The sequence below is a fragment of the Rhinoderma darwinii genome, chromosome 1 (genome assembly GCF_050947455.1).
Source record: "Rhinoderma darwinii isolate aRhiDar2 chromosome 1, aRhiDar2.hap1, whole genome shotgun sequence".
NCBI lineage: Eukaryota > Metazoa > Chordata > Amphibia > Anura > Rhinodermatidae > Rhinoderma > Rhinoderma darwinii.
The window spans coordinates 536,532,331-536,553,838 of record NC_134687.1 but is presented as its reverse complement, the minus strand read 5'-3'; the positions used below and the strand labels follow the sequence as shown (position 1 = coordinate 536,553,838).

The window sequence follows — 21,508 nt, the reverse complement described above, 5'->3', positions numbered from 1 at the left end:
CCTCCAAACATCTGCCCATTGATTTCAATGGGAAAAATGCAGTTTCGTTCTGACAGGACATCTTTTTACGCTGCCGTTTTAAAAAACAGCGCTTTAAAAAACGCCCCATAAAAAGAAGTGCATGTCACTACTTCAGCCATTTTTCATTGTCTCAATAGAAAAACAGCTCCAAAAACGTCCATAAAAAATGCATCAAAAAACGCTTGATGCTTTAAAAATGGCTGAAAATAAGAGGCTGTTTTCCTTGAAAACAGATCTGGATTTTACAGCCGTTTTTATTTTGCTGTGTAAACATACATTTGTTAGAATTTTTTTCATTAAGTTAATGTATTTAGTTTTTAAAATCAACTTGGCGGAGTATTTAAACTAGGGCTGAGGAGGGAGGTCAATGTAGAAAAAAAAGGGGTAGCCAGGTTAGAGAGGGGTCAGACTATATTGGTGGGGGGAGAAACAGAATGTGGGGAGAGGACTAGACAACAAGATAAGGAGATCCTTTCGTTACAAAACATCAGTGTAAATAAAAAGGACCGATTAATGTCAAATCACATTTCTGATAATAAAAGTGAAAAACTGACAGGCAAGTTAAAGTGTATGTTCACAAATGCCAGAAGTCTAGCAAGCAAAATGGGGGAGCTGGAGGCCTTGATACTGGAAGAAAATATAGATATAGTTGGTGTTGCTGAAACATGGCTGGACTCTTCACATGACTGGGCTGTAAATCTACAGGGTTTTACACTTTTTCGTAAAGACAGGACAAATAGGAAAGGTGGTGGTGTATGTCTGTATGTGAGAAGTGATATGAAGGCGAGTGTGAAAGAGACAATAGTGGGTGAAGACTGTGAGGAGGTTGAAACCTTGTGGGTGGAACTAGAAAGGGAGGTAAACACTGAAAAAATTACTTTTGGTGTAATCTATAGACCCCCCAATATAACTGAGGAGATGGAAGTTCAGCTATATAAACAGATGGAGCGGGCTGCACAGGCGGGTACGGTAGTGATAATGGGAGATTTTAATTTCCGGGATATTAATTGGTGTCATGGTTCGGCTTCAACTGCAAAGGGGAGACATTTCCTCAACCTGTTGCAGGAAAATTTTATGGGCCAGTTTGTGGAAGACCCGACTAGAGGTGAAGCTCTGTTGGATCTGGTCATTTCTAATAATGAAGATCTTGTTGGGAATGTCAATGTTCGTGAAAACCTCGGTAACAGTGATCACAATATAGTTACATTTTACCTATACTGTAAAAAACAAACGCAGGCTGGGAGGGCAAAAACATTTAATTTTAAGAAAGCCAATTTCCCCAGGATGAGGGCTGCAATTCAGGATATAGACTGGGAAGAACTAATGTCAAATAATGGAACAAATGATAAATGGGAGATTTTCAAATCTACTTTGAGTTATTATAGTGCAAAATTTATTCCTACAGGTAATAAGTATAAACGACTCAAATTAAACCCCACATGGCTCACACCTTCTGTGAAAGGGGCAATACATGACAAAAAAAGGGCATTTAAAAAATACAAATCTGAGGGTACAGCTGTAGCCTTTGTAAAATATAAAGAGCTTAATAAAATCTGTAAAAATGTAATAAAATTAGCAAAAATACAAAATGAAAGGCAGGTGGTCAGGGATAGTAAAACAAATCCCAAAAAATTCTTCAAGCATATAAATGCAAAAAAGCCAAGGTCTGAACATGTAGGACCCCTAGATAATGGTAATGGGGAGTTGATCACAGGGGATCAAGAGAAGCCAGAGTTACTAAATGGGTTCTTTAGCTCTGTATATACAACAGAAGAAAGAGCAGCTGATGTAGCCGGTGCCAGTGCTGTTAATATATCAGTTGATATACTGAATTGGATGAATGTAGAGATGGTCCAAGCTAAATTAAATAAAATAAATGTGCACAAGGCCCCGGGACCAGATGGGTTACACCCTAGAATTCTTAAAGAGCTTAGTTCAGTTATTTCTGTCCCCCTTTTCATAATATTCAGAGAATCTCTAGTGACTGGTATAGTGCCAAGGGACTGGCGCAGGGCAAATGTGGTGCCTATTTTCAAAAAGGGCTCTAGGTCTTCCCCGGGTAATTATAGACCAGTAAGCTTAACATCCATCGTGGGGAAAATGTTTGAGGGGCTATTGAGGGACTATATACAGGATTATGTGACAATAAATAGCATTATAAGTGACAGCCAGCACGGTTTTACTAAGGACAGAAGTTGTCAAACTAACCTAATCTGTTTTTATGAAGAGGTGAGCAGAAGTCTAGACAGAGGGGCCGCTGTGGATTTAGTGTTTTTGGACTTTGCAAAGGCATTTGACACTGTCCCCCATAGACGCCTAATGGGTAAATTAAGGACTATAGGTTTAGAAAATATAGTTTGTAATTGGATTGAGAATTGGCTCAAGGACCGTATCCAGAGAGTTGTGGTCAATGATTCCTTCTCTGAATGGTCACCGGTTATAAGTGGTGTACCCCAGGGTTCAGTGCTGGGACCACTATTATTCAACTTATTTATTAATGATATAGAGGAAGGGATTAATAGCACTATTTCTATTTTTGCAGATGACACCAAGCTATGTAATATAGTTCAGACTATGGAAGATGTTCATAAATTACAGGCAGATTTAAACAAACTAAGTGTTTGGGCGTCCACTTGGCAGATGAAGTTTAATGTAGATAAATGTAAAGTTATGCATCTGGGTACCAACAACCTGCATGCATCATATGTCCTAGGGGGCGCTACACTGGCGGATTCACTTGTTGAGAAGGATCTGGGTGTACTTGTAAATCATAAACTCAATAACAGCATGCAGTGTCAATCAGCTGCTTCAAAGGCCAGCAGGATATTGTCGTGTATTAAAAGAGGCATGGACTCACGGGACAGGGATGTAATAATGCCACTTTACAAAGCATTAGTGAGGCCTCATCTAGAATATGCAGTTCAGTTCTGGGCTCCAGTTCATAGAAAGGATGCCCTGGAGTTGGAAAAAATACAAAGAAGAGCAACGAAGCTAATAAGGGGCATGGAGAATTTAAGTTATGAGGAAAGATTGAAAGAATTAAACCTATTTAGCCTTGAAAAAAGACGACTAAGGGGGGACATGATTAACTTATATAAATATATTAATGGCACATACAAAAAATATGGTGAAATCCTGTTCCTTGTAAAACCCCCTCAAAAAACAAGGGGGCACTCCCTCCGTCTGGAGAAAAAAAGGTTCAAGCTGCAGAGGCGACAAGGCTTCTTTACAGTAAGAACGGTGAATTTATGGAATAGCCTACCGCAGGAGCTGGTCACAGCAGGGACAGTAGATGGCTTTAAAAAAGGGTTAGATAATTTCCTAGAACAAAAAAATATTAGCTCCTATGTGTAGAAATTTTTCCTTCCCTTTTCCCTTCCCTTGGTTGAACTTGATGGACATGTGTCTTTTTTCAGCCGTACTAACTATGTAACTATGTAACTATGTAACTTTTAATATCACTATTATTAAACTTTTTTTTTTACTTTTTAAGATACAGCGACTATGTATCCTGTATAAATAGATTCGTATCGTTCTATGAAAGCCAATTCTGTAAGTTCAGAGACACAAAGGACCAGATTTCAGCCGAGCCGTCAAATCAGCTGAACTGGCAGACCGATACAGTTTTTATGTATACAGGATACGCAGAGAAGCTGTATCTTAAAATGTAAATTTTATGTATGATTTCTTGTTTACCCACATTTACTATTTCTATCCTCCATTTATAAGCTGAATGAGGCTCCTGACTATCACTCAACATTGAGGGTATGTTCACACGCACTAATTACGGACGTAATTTGGGCGTTATTGCCCCGAATTACGTCCGAAAATAGCGCCTCAATAGCATTGACAAACATCTGCCCATTGAAAGCAATGGGCAGACGTTTGTCTGTTCACACGAGGCGTATATTTACGCGCCGCTGTCAAATGACGGCGCGTAAATAGACGCCCGCGTCAAAGAAGTGACCTGTCACTTCTTTGGCCGTAATTGGAGCCGTTATGCATTGACTCCAATGAATAGCAGCGCCAATTACGTCCGTAATGGATGCGGCGTTCAAGCGCCTGCACATGCCGTTACGGCTGAAATTACGGGGATGTTTTCAGGCGGAAACATCCCCGTAATTTCAGCCGTTACGGACGCTGTCGTGTGAACATACCCTGAATGTGGCTCACAAGGCATCGAAGATTGAGGACATCAGCTCTGAAGTGTAACTCTGGACAAATAGTGGACAGATAATATCCAGCAGAGGACTATGTTAAAGGAAGGGTGTTGCGAAAAAAATATTTTTTAGATCAATTTGCTTTTAGTGTTTTATGAAAACATTTTTTTATTTATTTGTGTGTTTGTGTTTTACTTTTTTTTTTTTCTAACTTTTTCTTCACTATGGGGGCTGCCATTTTTTTTTCATCTCTGTATGTGTCGATTAACAACACATACAGAGGTGGAATACAGCGCATACATCCCAATAGAGAATGCAAACGGGAGCCGTTCGCATTCACTATGGTGTACGCCGTCTGTGTGGGAACGGCGCATGCGCCGCTCCCACACAGTCCAAATCGAAGGTCTTCGGCCGAGCGACATCCGGCGCCATTTTTTTGTGGACCGGAAGCTGCGGCTGGACAGTAAGATTACTACTTCCGGTCGCGGCTTCCGGACATGTGTTCTAATGCAAGCAGATGGAGCGGACGGACCGGAGGGAGCGGCGGCGGCAGGAGCAGGTAAGTTATGTCTGTGTATGTTCGTGTTTTAGTGTGTGATTACCACTGTATGTAAACCTACTACACTGTGTATTCGCTCAAAAAATGGCGGCACACAGTGTAGGAGGATTGAACATTCAATCCCCTCCTTTCTCCTGGCACTAGCCAGGATAAGGAAGGGGGGATTCTGTGAGCTCAGTAGAGCGTGTGTGTTTACACCAAATTTGCAGCATAAAGCAATGTGGTTGCTTTACCACATGCCAATGCTGCAATTTTGGGAATTGCTCCCTCTAGTGACCAGCACAGGGAAATGTTATAAATTAGAATCTAATTTATAATATTCCTGACTTGTGAAAAAAATGTAACAATTCTAACAATGTCTAATCATGTATACACTAACTGTTTAACTAAAAAAAAAAAAAAAACAATTTCTAGCGACACATTCCCTTTAAGCCTTATAGGCCGTCAAGCTCCATAGGAAAATGAAAAATAACCCCACAGCTCAGCAAGCTAAGACTGGATTCACACGAGCATGTTCGGTCCGTAAGGGACGGAACGTATTTCGGCCGCAAGTCCCAGACCGAACACACTGCAGGGAGCCGGGCTCCTAGCATCATAGTTATGTACGACGCTAGGAGTCCCTGCCTCGCTGCAGGACAACTGTCTCGTGCTGTAATCATGTTTTCAGTACAGGTCAGTAGTTCCACGGAGAGGCAGGGACTCCTAGCGTCGTACATAAGTATGATGCTAGGAGCCCGGCTTCCTGCAGTGTGTTCGGTCCGGGACTTGTGGCCGAAATACGTTCCGTCTTTTACGGACCGAACATGTTCGTGTGAATCCAGCATTACACTTTAATGCAACATTAAGCAAAGAGGGAGATACAAAAGACTGGAGGAGACCTGAGCTTGTGGCAAAAAAGGTATAAGGAAACACAAAATATGGATTTGTTTTGCACTTATTTGTCGTACTAACTACACTGATTGTATATTGTCATTTCTCCTAGACTTCTTGGCTTCATTTACAATGCTGGTTTTTAGAGACATTTATTGATGATGGCTATTTGCCCACCAAAAAACATAAATCTGTCCACTACTAATCTTAATATAAAAGTATATCTACTCTTGTATTTTCACCTTAGCCTGCATTTTCTTTACGTATAAATATTTAAGTCTTTTTCAAGTGTAGATTTCTGCCTGGCATATCAAATAAATGATCAGACTTTATTGAAATGTTGAATTCTCGGAAAGCAAAAAAGACATATAAAAGAAAATTACAGAACAGCAAAATTGGACGGTCCAAGCTTAAATAACCTCTAAAATGTCTGTGTTCTATATAATGGTCCAGCAGCTGTGCAGTGTTCTCAATGCAATTTCCAGATGACCTTAACTCTTGGCCATAAACCAAGGAAATGTCAGAAAGCATATACCTTAACACATCTGAAAGTACAACAATGTGGAGGTATGTATATGTGCATTCCATTAAAACTTAAACAAACTATTTTAATAAAAGCCATAAAAAAAATCATCACCGTCCAGAGACACTTTATAATCGCAACCTGATGTAGATAGTCAGCACCTTTCCAATGTCATTCTGAAGAGGTCGAGGTCAAGAATGTCAGTTGAGTAATAGAAGAGCATGTGGTCATAGACTTGGGCATACCCAGTGCACTAAACCGATTATACGTTATTTAATAGGTAAACTTTATATATAGAAGACTTATTACAGCAGATTCTGCAGAACTTTAGTTACAAGTCAGAATATATTATCTTCCAGCCTTCCATTTGTTATTAGGGCTTTATTCTGCCATTACCGATAGCCACACAACGTTATGTACACTGCAATGTTAAAGAACAAATTACAAATAGAAAGCAGCACTTTTATAAGGTTATTTGCACATAACTGGTTTTAATCTGTCTGTGCCTTATAATATATACAGGTATGGGTTCTATTATGGAAATTCTTTTGATTTTTTTTTTAAGGAACATTTCTGTAATTAAGAACATAAAGACTAAAGTAGAAACATAAACAAATGTATTGCCTGGTTTTCCTCAAGATCTGGTTAAATGTTTGTACATGAGGATGCATGCCTACAGTCTATATGTGGAATATACTGATATAAAGCAAAGGACGAAGGTTGTGACAGAGATGTCTACATTTGCGATGTGGCTTCTGCTGTTAACAGTGCTCTGGAGGATCTTTCTTATGACGCATACTACCGTAGATCCGGATGGACCCTATTGACTTATAATGGAATTCTCGGGTCCTACCAGTGGCGTAACTACCGCTGTAGCAGCCGTAGCGGCTGCTATGGAGCCCGTGCACGGCCCCCCACATGGACGGAGGCTCCGCTAGCAGCCGCTATGGCTGCTACAGCGCAACGCCACTGAAGGGGTTGTTCCTACAAAAGACATGCATCCCCTATCCACAGGACAGGGGATACATGTTGGATCGCTGGGACGCCCAGCGATAAGGAGAATGGGGGACCGAAAGTCCCCCGAAGTTCTTCCTTGACAAACCTCTGACTTCCGGGGTCTGACGGCAGCTCCATAGAAATGAATTGTGCACCGGCCACGCTCGTGCGCATGTGTGACCAGCGCTCCTTTCATTTTTATTGAACTGCACAGACCCCGGAAGTCCGAGGTTCGTCATGGAGAACTTCGGGGGACTTTCAGTCCCACGTTCTCCTTATCGCTGCCAGCGATCACACATGTATCCCCTATCCTGTGGATAGGGGATACATCTCTTTTGTAGGACGAACTATAGGCCGTTTTTTTATGGCGTTATCTACAGTGGTGGCTGTATGGCGTTATCTACAGGGGGAGGGCTGTACGCCGTTATCTACAGGGGGAGGGCTGTACGGCGTTATCTAAAGGGGGAGGGCTGTACGGCGTTATCTACTGGGGGCTGTGTATGGCGCTATCTACAGGGGGCTGTATGGTGATATCTATAGGGGTGCGCTGTGTGGCGGAATTTACAGGGAGGCACTATCTACAAGGGGGGGGGGGTTGTGTGATACCCAGGGAAGGGGGGCCCCAGTCAAAAGTTTGCTATGGGGCCCAGTCTTTACTAGTTACGCCCATGGGTCCTACTGTGGTGTCTGTCGTTTTCACAGGAAAAAATATGAGGGAATCTGCAACAGAGGCTCTTAACACAGATGTGAGCAGAGTCTAAATAGTCAATGCATTGCTTCTTATCCACCTGTTACAACCTGATCTTCACACTGCACCTTGTATTCAAACGCAGCAAAAAGATTTATAATGGCAATATAAAGAGACAAGTTGGCTACAGATGACAAGATCGAGAATAGTTATATCAATTGTAGCAAAGCATTCTGCTACAATCAACTAAAATCCTTCACCCCCTTTTACTAGTAAACCCCTAAATAAAATCTGGTCAAACCAATTAACATTAGAAGTCACATAATTAGATGAATAAGGTCCCTGTGTGCAAAGTGTCACATGATCAGTCACATGATGTCAGTATAAATACACATGTTCTGAAAGTCCCTTGAGTCTGCAACACCACTAGGCATTACTAATAGATTCATATAAGTCACTAAACGATAACAAAACCGGGCAAGAAAGGCATTAATAAGAGATTCATACAAGACACTAAGGGTATGTTCACACGGCAGCGTCCGTAACGGCTGAAATCCGTAATTTCAGCCGTCATGGCATGTTGAGGCGCTATTTCGCTGCATCCATTACGGACGTAAATGGAGCTGTTTTTCCATGGAGTCAATGGAAAACGGCTCCATTTACGTCTGAAGAATTGACAGGCAGTTCTTTGACGCGGGCGTCTTTTTTACGCCCCGCCTTTTGACAGCGGGGCGTAAAAAAAATGACTGTGTGCACAGAACATCGTAAGACCCATTATAATGGGGCGCATTTTCGGACGGAAATCGAGGCGTAAAACGCCCGAATTACGTCCGTAAATAAGCTGTGTGAGCATACCCTAAACGATAACACTGAAGGAGCTCCAAAGATCCACAGCGGAGATGTAAGTATCCATCCATAGGACCACTATAAGCCGTACACTCCACAAAGTGGGGCTTATGGAAGAGTGGCCACAAAAAAGCCATTGATTAAAGAAAACACATTTTGAGTTTGACAAACAGAATGTAGCAAACTCCCAAAAACAAATGGAAGAAGGTTCTCTAGTCAGATAACACTAAAATTTGACTTTTTGGCCATCATGAAAAATGCTATGTGTGGCGCAAACCCAACACTTCCCTTCACCCGAAGAACACTATTCCCACAGTGAATCATAGTGGCAGCAGCATCATGCTGTAGGGTTGCTTTTCATCGGCAGAACTAGAAAACTGGTCAGAATTGAAGGAAAGATGGATGGAAGTAAATACAAGACAATTTCTGCGGAAAACCGGTTTCAGTCTGCCAGAGGTTTGAGACTGGGAAGGAGCTTTACTTTCCAGCAGGACAATGACGCTAAACATTCTGCTAAACCTACACTGAAGTGATTAAAGGGGAAACACTTACATTTCTTGGAATGGCCTACTCAAACCACAGACCTCAATCCCATTGAGAATCTGTGGCATGACTTGAAGACTTCTGTACACCAACGTAATCATCTAACTTGAAGGAGTCGGAGCAGTTTTGTCTGGAAGAATGGGCAAAAATCCCAGTGTCTAGATGTGCTAAGCTAAAAGAGACATACTCCAAGAGACTTGTATCTGCAATGGCAGCAAAAGGTGGATCCACAAAGTATTGACTTTCAGGGGTGAATACTTATGCACACTAAAGTTTTTTGTCTCAATTATTGTTAGTGGCACAGTAAAACATTTTTTGCACCTTCAAAGTGGTAGTTATGTTGTGTAAATCAAATGGTATAAAAACCTGTAAAATCCACTTTAATCCAAGTTGTAATGCAACAAAAAACTTTGGTTAAAACTGGGTTAAAAACTTTAGCAAGTCACCGTATTTCAGGGAACAAGTGAAAGCAGTGACCTGACCCCATATGTAATTATGTTACAGAGCAGGGTCGAATTATAGCGAGCACAAAAGGGGCATTCGCTCAAGGGCCTCCACGTCCCAGTTCCCTCAAGCTCATCATAGACACTCCAAGCAGCAGAATGTAAAGAAAAAATGGTCTACCTCCAACTATACAAATATTGTCAGTGGAGCTGATGCAGATTTCAAAAATATATATTAACATATATATTAGGGTTCTTTTACATGGTCCAATAAATTGCTCGTAATGAGCAACAACCGAAGATATAGCAAGTCGGTAGGCGCTCGTTTTTGTAAACACGATCATTCGTGCGCTTGTTAGTTTTCCCCTTTTCTACAGTTCCCATTACAAGCGACAGCCAGATGCCGGTTTACACGAGGGGATGTGCTGATGACAAACAATGATTTTTGGTTCAGCATAAAAAATGTGATTAACGACAAAAAAAGCGAATTATTTGTCGTTTGATCGTTGGACATGTTTATACTAGGCAATGATTGTTTGTACGAACGGTCATCTGGGCGATTATCACCTCGGTAAAAGGCCCTGCGGATAGAAGAAATTTAGGAGACAAGCACGTCTATTGCAAAAAGGAGAAGAGGATAAGCGGATGTCAGACACTTATAAATATGGAAACAACATCATAACATGAGGCACGGGATAGAAGCAAGTGGGGAACCATCTAAGTGTTAACATAAAATACCAACCAAATTTGCAGCATATAAAAAGACTGTGGGGCCACAAAAAATAATACAATAAATACACACCCAGCTTCTTCAGTGTTAACCAAATAGTAGAATTTGACTCCTTACCTTTACAAAGGCATGGCGTTACAGTCATGATATTGAAAGACCATATGGCAGCACCTCTCCTCACTTGTCCACACAAAGCTTTAAAATGGCTGAAAATGTATGAACGCCCCTCGTCCACTCACATTTGTATCCGATGTCTTTACCTGAATAAATGGCTAAGCATCCATGAAGGCTACATGAGAAGCATCAGCTTAATGCCAAAAGATTGTGACCTCCCCAGCAGGACAATTAAGTAATCTGGGCCATTCATGCTCTTGTGCTTACATCTTGTGACAACATAAGTATATACTATGCCTGAATTTAATAAGTTCAAATGAAATTCTGTGACAAACGGCAAGCATTGTTTTGAGATGTTTCTCGGAGGCTTTTTCCTCAAACATTGCAATAAAGTGCTTGATTTACATGTCCAAACGCTAAAATTCCAAACCCCCATCATCTATTACCTTGTCATGAGGGATAACCATGCTTTAATAAAAGCATTAGAAGAATTGTTGGATTAAGGTGAACCAGTAGAGTGCATGTACTGCTGTCCATTGTAACCAATCGGCGGCATCTTACATCACCGGGACCCCAGGAGGCTGTCTATGTCCTTTGACTGCCGAGGGATTTGGCCTCACAACTCACTGCATTTGTAGTAGATTACTAAGGAGTCTGAAACTCAATATTGCATGCCTTATAAAACCCATCATATGTAACAGACTGAGGTCACAACACGTCACAAACATATAGTCATCTTTTCTTTCCCAGCAGTTCCAGTCCCATTTGAAAATTCTCAGATACATTTGGGCAAGCATTTTCTTCCATTGAGGGCAGTAGTATAGTAGTTAGTGCTGTAGTAGAAAATGTATCTACTTTCTTTTATGGAGAGTGGCTGAACTGGCTTAGAAAGTGACAACCACACTTCAAAAAGCCAAGATGTGTTAAGAGCAGTTGTCACACCCCGCCTCCATTCCTCTAGGCAGGCCATATAAGATACATTACTCAGCAGGGGGGGGGGGGGGGGGCAATGATCACAGAAGGCAGAAGCATTTAGAATAAAAACAACTTGAACTACCAAGACACAAACACTGTAGATGCAGTCCCCGAAATCTGCTCTTAGGGCAAATTGCTAAAATAAATATTTTACAACCATGTTTAATGTGTTCACATGCATACACTTTATTTGATACTCCCAAAAATGCCTTTAAAGACCTATTCCTGTTTAAGCAAAAAAAAACAACAAATGTTTCTTTATATAATAGAAAATTGTAATAACTTTTCGATACACTTTCTGTATCAATTTCTCATGATTTTCAAGATCTCTGCTTTGCGGTCGGTCAATGGGGACCTTCATTGTTTACGACTAGTGGATAAAATTCTGTCCATGGTCATGTGATGGAGACACAGGTGCATGGCTCGTTACAGTATAATGTATAAGAGTGGTGTCTTGTAACGTAACGAGCACCTGTGTGTCCATCACATGACCTGGACAGATTGTTATACCCTGGGAGTGAATAAGGACGGATACTTGTTACAGAAAGTATATTAGAAAATGTTATAACTTTTCATTGTACAAAGAAAACGGTTTATTTGCTGGATCCGGAACACCCCTTTATGATTGTATATGAAACTTACTGTATGTACAATTGTTTTACTTAACATGTAAAACAGTCAATGTAAACACACAATGTAAAGAGTTAGTTGTACATAAAGACTTCTCCTTTTTACCCATATGATGGCATAAACACTTCTATAAAGCAATTAACAGGTTTTTGTTTTTTTCCAAGAGACCTCACAGAATTGCAGCACACTACGCGCGCCTGAAATGTGCTAAGCAAAACAGAAGGAATAATGAGGACAACGGTGTAACTCAAGAGAACGAGCACAACTTTACAGACCTCAATGTGCTCATTTCCATTTGGTATTGGTATAAAGAGACTAGATGCCAGAGATTATAGAACGATCTAATGTTCTGAAGAAGCCAAATTAGCCCTAAGAAATAAACGGATACCACAATCTCTAGTGTCATACCAACTGTTAATCCTTTTGTTGCTCGGAATAATTTTGCTATGAGCTACAATCACTACAAAGACTGTGTTTTTTAATCAACCAACAAAATGTACATGAATAATCATTAATAGCAGCTCAAAGTTGCAAATTATTCCATTTGAGACCTTTACTAAAGTCATTAACAGGATCCGAAAGTAAAGATGAAAAAAAAAAGTCTCTTGAAGGAACGGATTCTTTTGTATCACTTAGAAGCAAGAGAGATGAAGCTACATACACAAAGAAACAAGTAAAAGCCACACTGAACACAAGACTTATAAAAAGAATCAGTACGAAGAGGTTGATTTAGAAGCTAAGCTCTGGTCCCTCAGCTGCCTCTACAACTCAGTTGGTCCTGCGAATATAAGTTTCCATTACTTTGTAATTGTTTTCTTTGTCTCATACCATGAAAAACCTTTCTTTACCTTCCCTTCATCCTCATATAGTGGTTAGGCAATATTAAAAGTGAGCAGCATTGGGCCAGGATATTTAAAGTATCTGGTGCCCTTGTCCATCCTCATCCTTGGCACATGGAATTTATCCCTACTTCTATATACCCAGAACCTCTTTACTATTTAAATACAGGACACCCCCCGGCAATCAGCTATCGCTGGGGGTAGTAGTGCATGGCCATACATTTTTTCCATAGGGGCCTCTATAAGAGGAATGTGGTATTATTATTCACATGGTAATACATGGACGAGCTGGAAGGCCAGAGCGAAAGCCACTCTCTCTTAGCAGCTCTCTGATATGGCTATTAAAGGGGGTTTCTTATAGGGCATATGGAAATGGGTTGACTTCATGAAACAATCCTTTTAGGTTCCAGGATCACACACAGTTTTGATGTCGTTTTTGTGGCAGTTTAAGCCAAACTCAGATGTGGACACAAAAGAAAGGAGATGCATCAATCCTTCTTTATACCTTTCCTTCCTTTTGGATCAATTCATGGCTTTGGCTCAAAAAACTGAAACAAAATGGTGTGTGATCCTGGCCTCAAGGTAACCTATCACAAAACAGACCACCTTTACTTTATGTGTAAAATGCCTCGATAACTCTGAACGAGTGCCATTGTGACCACTGCACAGCTTCTCAAAGTGCTTGCTAGTAAACTGTTAATAGTTTGCCATAATATATCCCTTTCCGTCATGCAGTCAAAACTCCTAAGAACAGGCAGAGCACTATAAAGTAGGAGCTATCTAGAGGATAGACTCTCCTGGACTAGACTGGTACTTCGGGTATCATTTAATGGATTTAATGGCACCTAATAATTCAGCTTTGTTAGGGTATGGTGCAAATATTTCAATGTCCACGAAACCTGTGGTTTTGACACATTCTGAGTAGCTGCATTATGCTTCGATTTTTTTATTATATATAAGTAGTTTTGGAAATTTTGGATATTTTTTTTAGACCGTCGCCATTGCATACAGGGTCATTTAAAAAAAAAATAATTACCAAACAATTTAGCAATTTCAGGAATATGGAAATACTGTACTAGTACTATTTCCCTGATACTACAGCAAAACTCTCAAGATGCCCAGACAGAACTGTAGGCTGTCCATGCCTGCAGCACGCTGAAGCTGTAAGGATTAAATTGTCAATTATGTGTGAGGGTTTTTTAATTTAGGATAAGAGTGGCTGCATTCGTGAGTTAGCGGGTGATCTTAAAAGGAATTAGAGTATAGATGTAGAGACATACAATAAATTAGGAGTTTCAGAGTAGTTTTATAATTATTTAATTCCTATTGTCTCTTTTTATCTATTTGACTAATGATGACAGCATAATTATTCTGAAGAAAATAGGGAGAAAAAGTGTTGCATAATAAAGTGCCTGTGTATGAAAGATTACATATAGTCTTATCACTAAAGGGATTAAGTAATGAGTGTAAAACCCCTCCAGAGCATGTGCTTACCATCGAAACATATACAGCAAATGAAAAAAATAAATACAAAATACATTTTCCCTTCTATCAAAAAAAGATTAGTACACTTCTATGGAGAACAGGGACAACTTCCCTTGGGATAAAGCAGAATTAATATTAGAGGCATATGTAGCAAGATGGGAGTGATATTTTAACGGGAGAAATACCAATATATATCCAACAACAAAATTAAGAAAGCCCACACATCAAGTATAGTTATAACTTTTTGATATAGACAGGCCGCACCCAGGCCAAAGGCCGTGGGAGAAGGCCACTACTGGGGGGATAGGAGGGGAGATGCAAGAAGGGGCGAAGCCTAGTAGAGCAGTAGATTGCGCCTGAGAGTTAAGGTGCCAATTGCGGTTGGAATGCTGTAGAAGTGTCCCCTGCAGCGCTCTGCTCCAACCTTTGGCCCGACTCTCCCTCCGCCAGCTCGCCCTCCACCCGCACGGTATGGAACACATGGGGGCTGTGTTTGTACGGCTCCACCCTCTGACTGGGGAGCGGGGCACCGACTGGCTGCTAGACCAGCTAGCCATCTTGGCTGGCTCAGTGGCTGGGTCTAATACGGCGGCTGCCCCTGACCTGGCGGGGCCGGCACAGTCTCCTGGTGATATGGGGGCTCCTGACAGGGGGTCCGTTCTGGCTGACCCCCCCGACCAGTGGGCTGTGGCACGCCAGCCCGCATCAGCCCAGAGGGGACACCCCGGGTCTGGCACAGTGTTGGGAGCCCCTCTAGGGACCCTGGAGGTCAGGGTCCTGAGAACTACAGCGAGGGTCACAGGTCGGGACCTGGCAGGAATCCCGCTTCCCGGCCGGACTCCATGTCGTGGTGGGCACTCTCTGGCTCCAGATGATGGGCTCAAGGTTCTGCGACAGGTCGACCTGGCGATGAGCTATTTGGGCAGCCTGCCAATATCCTGGAGGTGAACCGAAAGGATCAGGGCATGCCGCGCTCCTCTATTGCTAGATGCCACCTCAGTGACATCCCACTGGCTCGGCGGGACTGGGGTGACAAGGTTCGCCGGCCCAGGCAGTGATGGAAGTCCAGGTATCCCCGTGTCCGGGGTAGGGGCTGTGCAGATTCTAGTTTCCCAACCAAGGAGGATGCGGATGTCTCGGATGTAGACCCGGATGATCGCGGTGGCCTTCTGGGTGACCTGGTTATTCCGGCTGGTTGGGTCACAGCCTGGTGAATCAATGCCTTTCTCTTTTCCGGTGATTTTTAGATCTCAGGGGGTGGGGGGTGGTTCAGTGCCGTGGTCATCTGCGGATGAGCGGGAATTATCGGGTAGTTTCAGGGAGTTTTTGGCTCGTTTGGATAGCTGCGCGGCAGTGGCTGGACTGTCGCCGGTCCTGGTCTGGGTGGTCCCTTCGGGGCCTGTGTTAACGTCCGCGGTGGGTCAGGAAGTGGTTGCTGGGCCGTCGTCATGTGACCATGGGGTGGCGGTATCAGTGCAAACAGATAAGGAAGTGATCGGGTGCGGTTAGATAAGGCGAAGTTCGAGGTCTATGTCTGTTTTGAGGGCCTGTTAGGGGCGAACTTGAAACAAGAGGTACGTGAAAAAATTTGGAAGGAAGAACATGTTGAGATATTGTCACTCCTGCCTTTGGAGAAGTTCAATTTGGACAAGAGTTAGCGCTTAGAAAGTAAGGAGGAAGAGGAGAAGCACAGATATAGGTTGATTCTGCAGACTTTTACTAATTGGCTGCAGGCAGTCGAAATTTTGGCCGAGAACGGTTTCCCTCTTTTTTGCTACATTGATGCGATAGGGGAGGCCTATTGGGTTTACAGCAGCATGGAATGGGCTCAAGTATGACAAGCAGTTCAGACAATGGAAGGCGGTTTTTTCCCAGTATCCGGTGATCAGAAAGATATTGGACTTTGGTTGCGAAAATCAGGACTGTGCTGGCAGTTTAATGAAGGACAGTGCAGGTTTAGCGCGGATTGTAAATTCAAGCATTTTTGTTACTCATGTGGGGAGGGACCCTCATGGTGCACCAAAGTATTTAAAAAAAGGGAAAGTGAAGGGCGGTAATGCGGGTAGCCAAGGGGGTAACCCCGGATGTAATGCTGCCGTATCTAAATAGGTTTCCTGACCAGGTGAGGGCGGATCTCTTGGTAGATGGTTTTCGGGATGGGTTCAGGATCCCCTGTACTCCCCACAAGGTGCCCTTCTCACTGCGTAGCCTGAAGTCCGCCCACCAATTTCCATCAATTGTTTTGAAAAGCTTGGAAGGGAGGTCTCCTTGTCTAGGATGGTGGGTCCTTTTCCTTCCCAACCTTCTCCTAATCTCATGGTTTCCCAGTTAGGAGTGGTTCCATAAAAGGAGCTGAACACGTTTTGGCTTATACATAATCTATCCTATCCCAAGGGTTTGTCTATTAACAACAGTATTGACGCCGAACTGTGCTCCGTGGTTTATACTTCATTTGATGCGGCGGTCGAATGGGTCCGTTTCTACGGTAAGGGGGCCCTCATGGCCAAGACAGATATTGAGTCGGATTTTTGTCTCTTCCCGATGCACCCAGACAACCATGGCGGGCGTTCTTTCCTGTGGTCCTTCGTCAATGTAATAAAATGATGGGAGAAACGATCTGGAGGTTTTGGACGAATTTTTGGGCAAGTACAATGGGTGTTCGCTCCTCGTGTCCCCGGTAGTGGATAGTTTTGATTGGGAAGTGTGGGCTTCGGGACTGTCAGGGTCAATGGTGTGCTGCCCAGTGGCCTCAGAGTTGGGTGCAGGAGGGCCTGGTATGTAATCTTGCCCTCTTGGAACAGTTTCTCATTGTAGTGGCGGTAGATATATGGGGTGATATGTTTAGTGATCAGAAAGTTAGATTCCACTGCAACCACATGGGAGTGGCGGTGGCCATTAAGAAACGTGTCCACCTCTTCCACCATGGTTGTTAGATTGCTGTGGCTTTTGGTGCTCATGTGCCTGTCATTGAATGCCTGGGTGGTGGCGGTGCACATGCCGGGTGTTAAAAATTCCATTGCCGACTCTCTCGATGGCTGTGGGATAATTTTCAGTTGTTGGCCCTGGACGCGGACAAGGTGGGAACAGAGTGTCCTCCCCAGCTCAGGGATTTGGTCTACGGTGGGAAGGTGATCTGATGCAATCGTCCTTGGCGCCTGGGACGTGGCGTTCATAGGAGATGGCTCGGTGTGAGTGGGTTCGTTGGGTGGATGGTCTGCATGCAGTCTGATTGGATGCTGATCGTACAGTGGCATGGTTGAGGTTCTTGGGGCATGTCAGCAGCGGCTGGTCTATATCGAAGGTCAATCGCTTTGTGGCGGGAGTGGCTTTTACCTTTGCGTACAGAGGCACAAAAGACTTCCTGGTCGGCCAGGCCCTGAAGGGGTATCGCAGGCTAGATTGATTATTTTGTGGATTTATGGATAGGGGAGTTGGTGGCGCCCAGTGGGATCTGGGCTGGGGGTTTGTTGTCCGAGGATGTGGTGTTGGATAATCGGGTGGAATTCTGGATCCAGCGGTCTAAAACGGATCAGTGAGGCAGTGGCAAGTGGGTGGTGTTGGGTGTTCACCAGATGCAATGGTGCACCCGGTACTTTACCTTACTCGATATTGGTCCGGCCACCCTCCGGCTCCGGGCACGTTGTTGTTGCATGCGGACGGTGCTTTTCTATCTCGCTATCAATTCACCTTTGTTTTTAGAAAATTATTAAGTGAGCTTGGGTTAAGTGGTTCAGCATTCTCCCCTCAATCTTCCCACATTGGTGCTGCTACAGTATCGGCGGGATGGGCCATCGGCCTGGATATGGTAAGGCACATTGGCAGATGGGAATCTCGGTGATATCCGTCCTATATGCGCCCACATGTGAGTGTTTAGGTTCGGGGCAGGCCTCTCCTTGATTCGTTGCGGGATATATGCTATTTCCTTTTGTTTTGGTTGATTGCATGTTTTGTAGAAGGTCATTGGCTATTTCCTCTGGCCTTCCATTTTCTTTTCCGAATTTAGTTTTTGTGTTTTTTCTTTTGTCTTTTCGTGTTTGTATGTTTCCCTTAGGTGCAGCTCCTCACCTAGAGTGGATCATGGGTCACTCTTATGTTCATTGGAGAGCGGACCGCGCGTATGTCTGCCCTGATGGCTAACAGCTGGGCTTTCCCAGGGGTGTGACTGTGGTGCCTTGATTGGGTCAGAGAGGTATGAGTTGGAATCGAGTGCTGCATGATGTCAATAGGTATGCTGCCTTGAATAGGGTCCGGATGTTCTTGTCCTGCATGTTACGGAGAATAATCTTGGTGTTCAGCCATTCAGGGAGCTTATCTAGGATATTCACTATGATCTGTTGCGACTGTGGGCGTTGTATCCATCTGTGACAATTGTGTGGTCCGAGATTGCTCCACATCGGACGTGGCGCATGGCTCGATGGGTTGTGGGCATTAACAGGGCTGAGGTGAAGGTAAATATGGCTGTTTCTGCTTTTGTCATGAGGAATGGTGGTGTCTTTTTGAGGAATTATGACTGAGGATGGTCAAAGGAATTTTTGGTCGGCTGTAGTAGTCCACCTGAATGCGGTGGGAATTGACCTTTTGGCGCTCTTCTGCTATTCTGTGACCGGAGCCATCTGCTTCCGGCATGGACATCCGGTGCCCAGAGGCCATCGGAGCAGCTGATCAGTGCGGGGTCCGAGTCTCAGACCCCCACTGATCATATAATGATGACCTATCCGGTGGATAGGTTATCAGTTGTCCGTTAGTGAACAACCCCTTTAAAGAAATCAGTTTTAGTGAATGAAGTTATAAAGAACATAATTTGTAGAGAAAGGCACTGTGACAGCATCATATAGGCTTAATGGTGGATGGTCTATACTAACAAATATTCTCTACATGTTTTTACATATTTAGCTTTTCTGAAAGTTGCATGTACAGTCTGCCAATATCTGTGCCGCACTGACTCCTTGCAGGTCATTTTTTTTTTTTATTAATTCACACGTAACAGAGGATCAGAGGGAAGAAAAAGAAAGGGAAATAAACACAAGGATATACAAAGGGTTACTAAAAAAAATTCTTAGAAATAAGCAGGTCATAAAAACTAAAGATATTTAATTTCCTACAAACAGCAAAAAAAATAAAAAATCACAAATATATATATATATATATATAGGCGGTTACTGGCCCGTTAATAAATGTCTCACATGGTGCCATAAATAAGCGTCCTGATGTTATACAACAATCAAAAATCGCTTACAAACGAGAAACAAAATTACCAAACTTTGCCTGCTGCTCTAACTTCTGAGGAAATTCTCTTTAAGAGCTCAAGATCCTCAGCTAACTTTTCAAACATTGCCTAATACTCTGCCCAGGTATCCGGATGAATTATCAGATAATATATGTAGAATTTGTTTAACACTAGTCAGGAACCAGAGAAGAAGGTGCTAATAAAGTCCGCTTTGATGGACTCGGCCCTGCCACATATTATATGGTCAACTATTCATTTAAATGGCCGGCATGCAATAGTAAATGTATGGCTGAGGCCGGGATGGCTTCATTTAAAAAAAAGGTTTGTCCTAATAAGACAAACCGTTTAAAGGCGTATTGTCCTCTCGGATATTTATGACATTTCCACAACATATGCCATAGATGTTCGATAGATGCGGGTCACACCTCTGGGTACCACACCGATCTCTAAAAAGTGGCACCCTGATCCACGTCCTACCCTCTCCTGCTGTAGCTACTCTCTGGCCACTGAGTTCCAAGGTGGCTGGGAGTACAGAAACAGCCATTACTCCGAAAGTAGTGAAGAGGAAACATAGCATAGCACAGGAAGCTACGCGGTTTCTGTAGATTCTGAGTTCCGGAAACAGCGTAGCTCAGTGAGCTCGGCTGTTTCTGTATTCCCGGCCACCACTTAACTCAGTGGCCAGAGAGCAGCGAGAATGGGACAAGGTAAGAGATAGATGCGAGTCCCAGAGGTGCCATGAATGTTCAAGATGAGAATACCGCTTTTACTTTTAACTATTGTACCACAATAAATTTGTGAGCTTGTTACGACTATAGGGCAGGTGAATAAAAAAAATTGTTGGCTGTTGCAAAAGCTTATCAGTCAGTATGCCATGTACAAAATAATGTATGAGGAGAAGGATTGCACTGAATGTAAAATATTAAACATTGTCTAATTTTCATGAGATCTGGTGGGAGTTCATCACAGATGTGGTGTTTTTTTTTCCATGCATGTTTTTGGTACGATCATAATAATTAATTACTTGTGACCAATGATAGCTGAAGATCCATTAAAGGGAAGGCAATAAATATGTTATTATAATGTGACATCTTAGAGGGGTGAATATTTATTGTCTTTTAGGTAGATAACAAGTGCACATAGTCTGCAGAGACTTTATTTATTTATGCACTACCATATGACACAAGGTTTTGCCTTTAGCACTACAAAATAGAGACAGATTTTCTGTGTTTTGTAGGTATTACTGTATACAGCCTTATCATTATTACTGCCTTCTGCTCTGACAAACTCCATTGGGCTTGTTTCCGAGTACCACACATTAATGTAAGATAAACCTGCTACAGGAATAAGATGTTACTAAATTAAAAACACTATTCTGTCATCATGTTCACAAATGTAAAAGTTTTCTCTTCAAGAACTAGAGATAATAGGATAAAAGGAAAGTGCATTTTTTTTCTTTACTGTTTAATAGAAATTGTATTACTTTCGTTGCTAATCAGTAGGATACGCTTTACCTAAAAATACTGGATACAGATTTTTTTTTACAATGAAAATTGTGCTGCATTTTGGATGCAATGTTCATCCATTAAACCAGCAAATACTTGAAAAATTGGCTTTAAAGAAAAAACCTCTAATAAAAACGTTTCGCTATATTATAATTCACCCTTTGTAAGTGTACCTGAATGTTGAAGTCTTTGCATTATGTCTTTTATGCAGTTACAATGCAAGTGGCGGTATATCAACATCCCATGTAGAAAAAGGTAACCACCATCTATGGGGCTTAAAGCATGCCGCCACTTAAAAACCGCTTGGGATAATAAACGTAGTTTGTAAATTCAAGTTTCTAATCTAGCTTCATT

At 42.5% G+C, this 21,508-nt stretch overlaps 1 protein-coding gene and 1 long non-coding RNA gene across 4 annotated transcripts in view; one reads left to right on the top strand and one right to left on the bottom strand.

The window, feature by feature from the left end:
- Nucleotides 1-21,246, top strand: part of LOC142660612 (uncharacterized) — a 74,557-nt gene extending 53,311 nt beyond the window's left edge. The window contains exon 3 of the long non-coding RNA XR_012850536.1: nt 12,263-21,246. This is a non-coding gene — a long non-coding RNA (uncharacterized LOC142660612). The remainder of the gene's footprint in view (nt 1-12,262) is intronic.
- Nucleotides 1-21,508, bottom strand: part of ARB2A (ARB2 cotranscriptional regulator A) — a 465,547-nt gene that overhangs the window by 36,114 nt on the left and 407,925 nt on the right. The window lies entirely within an intron of this gene.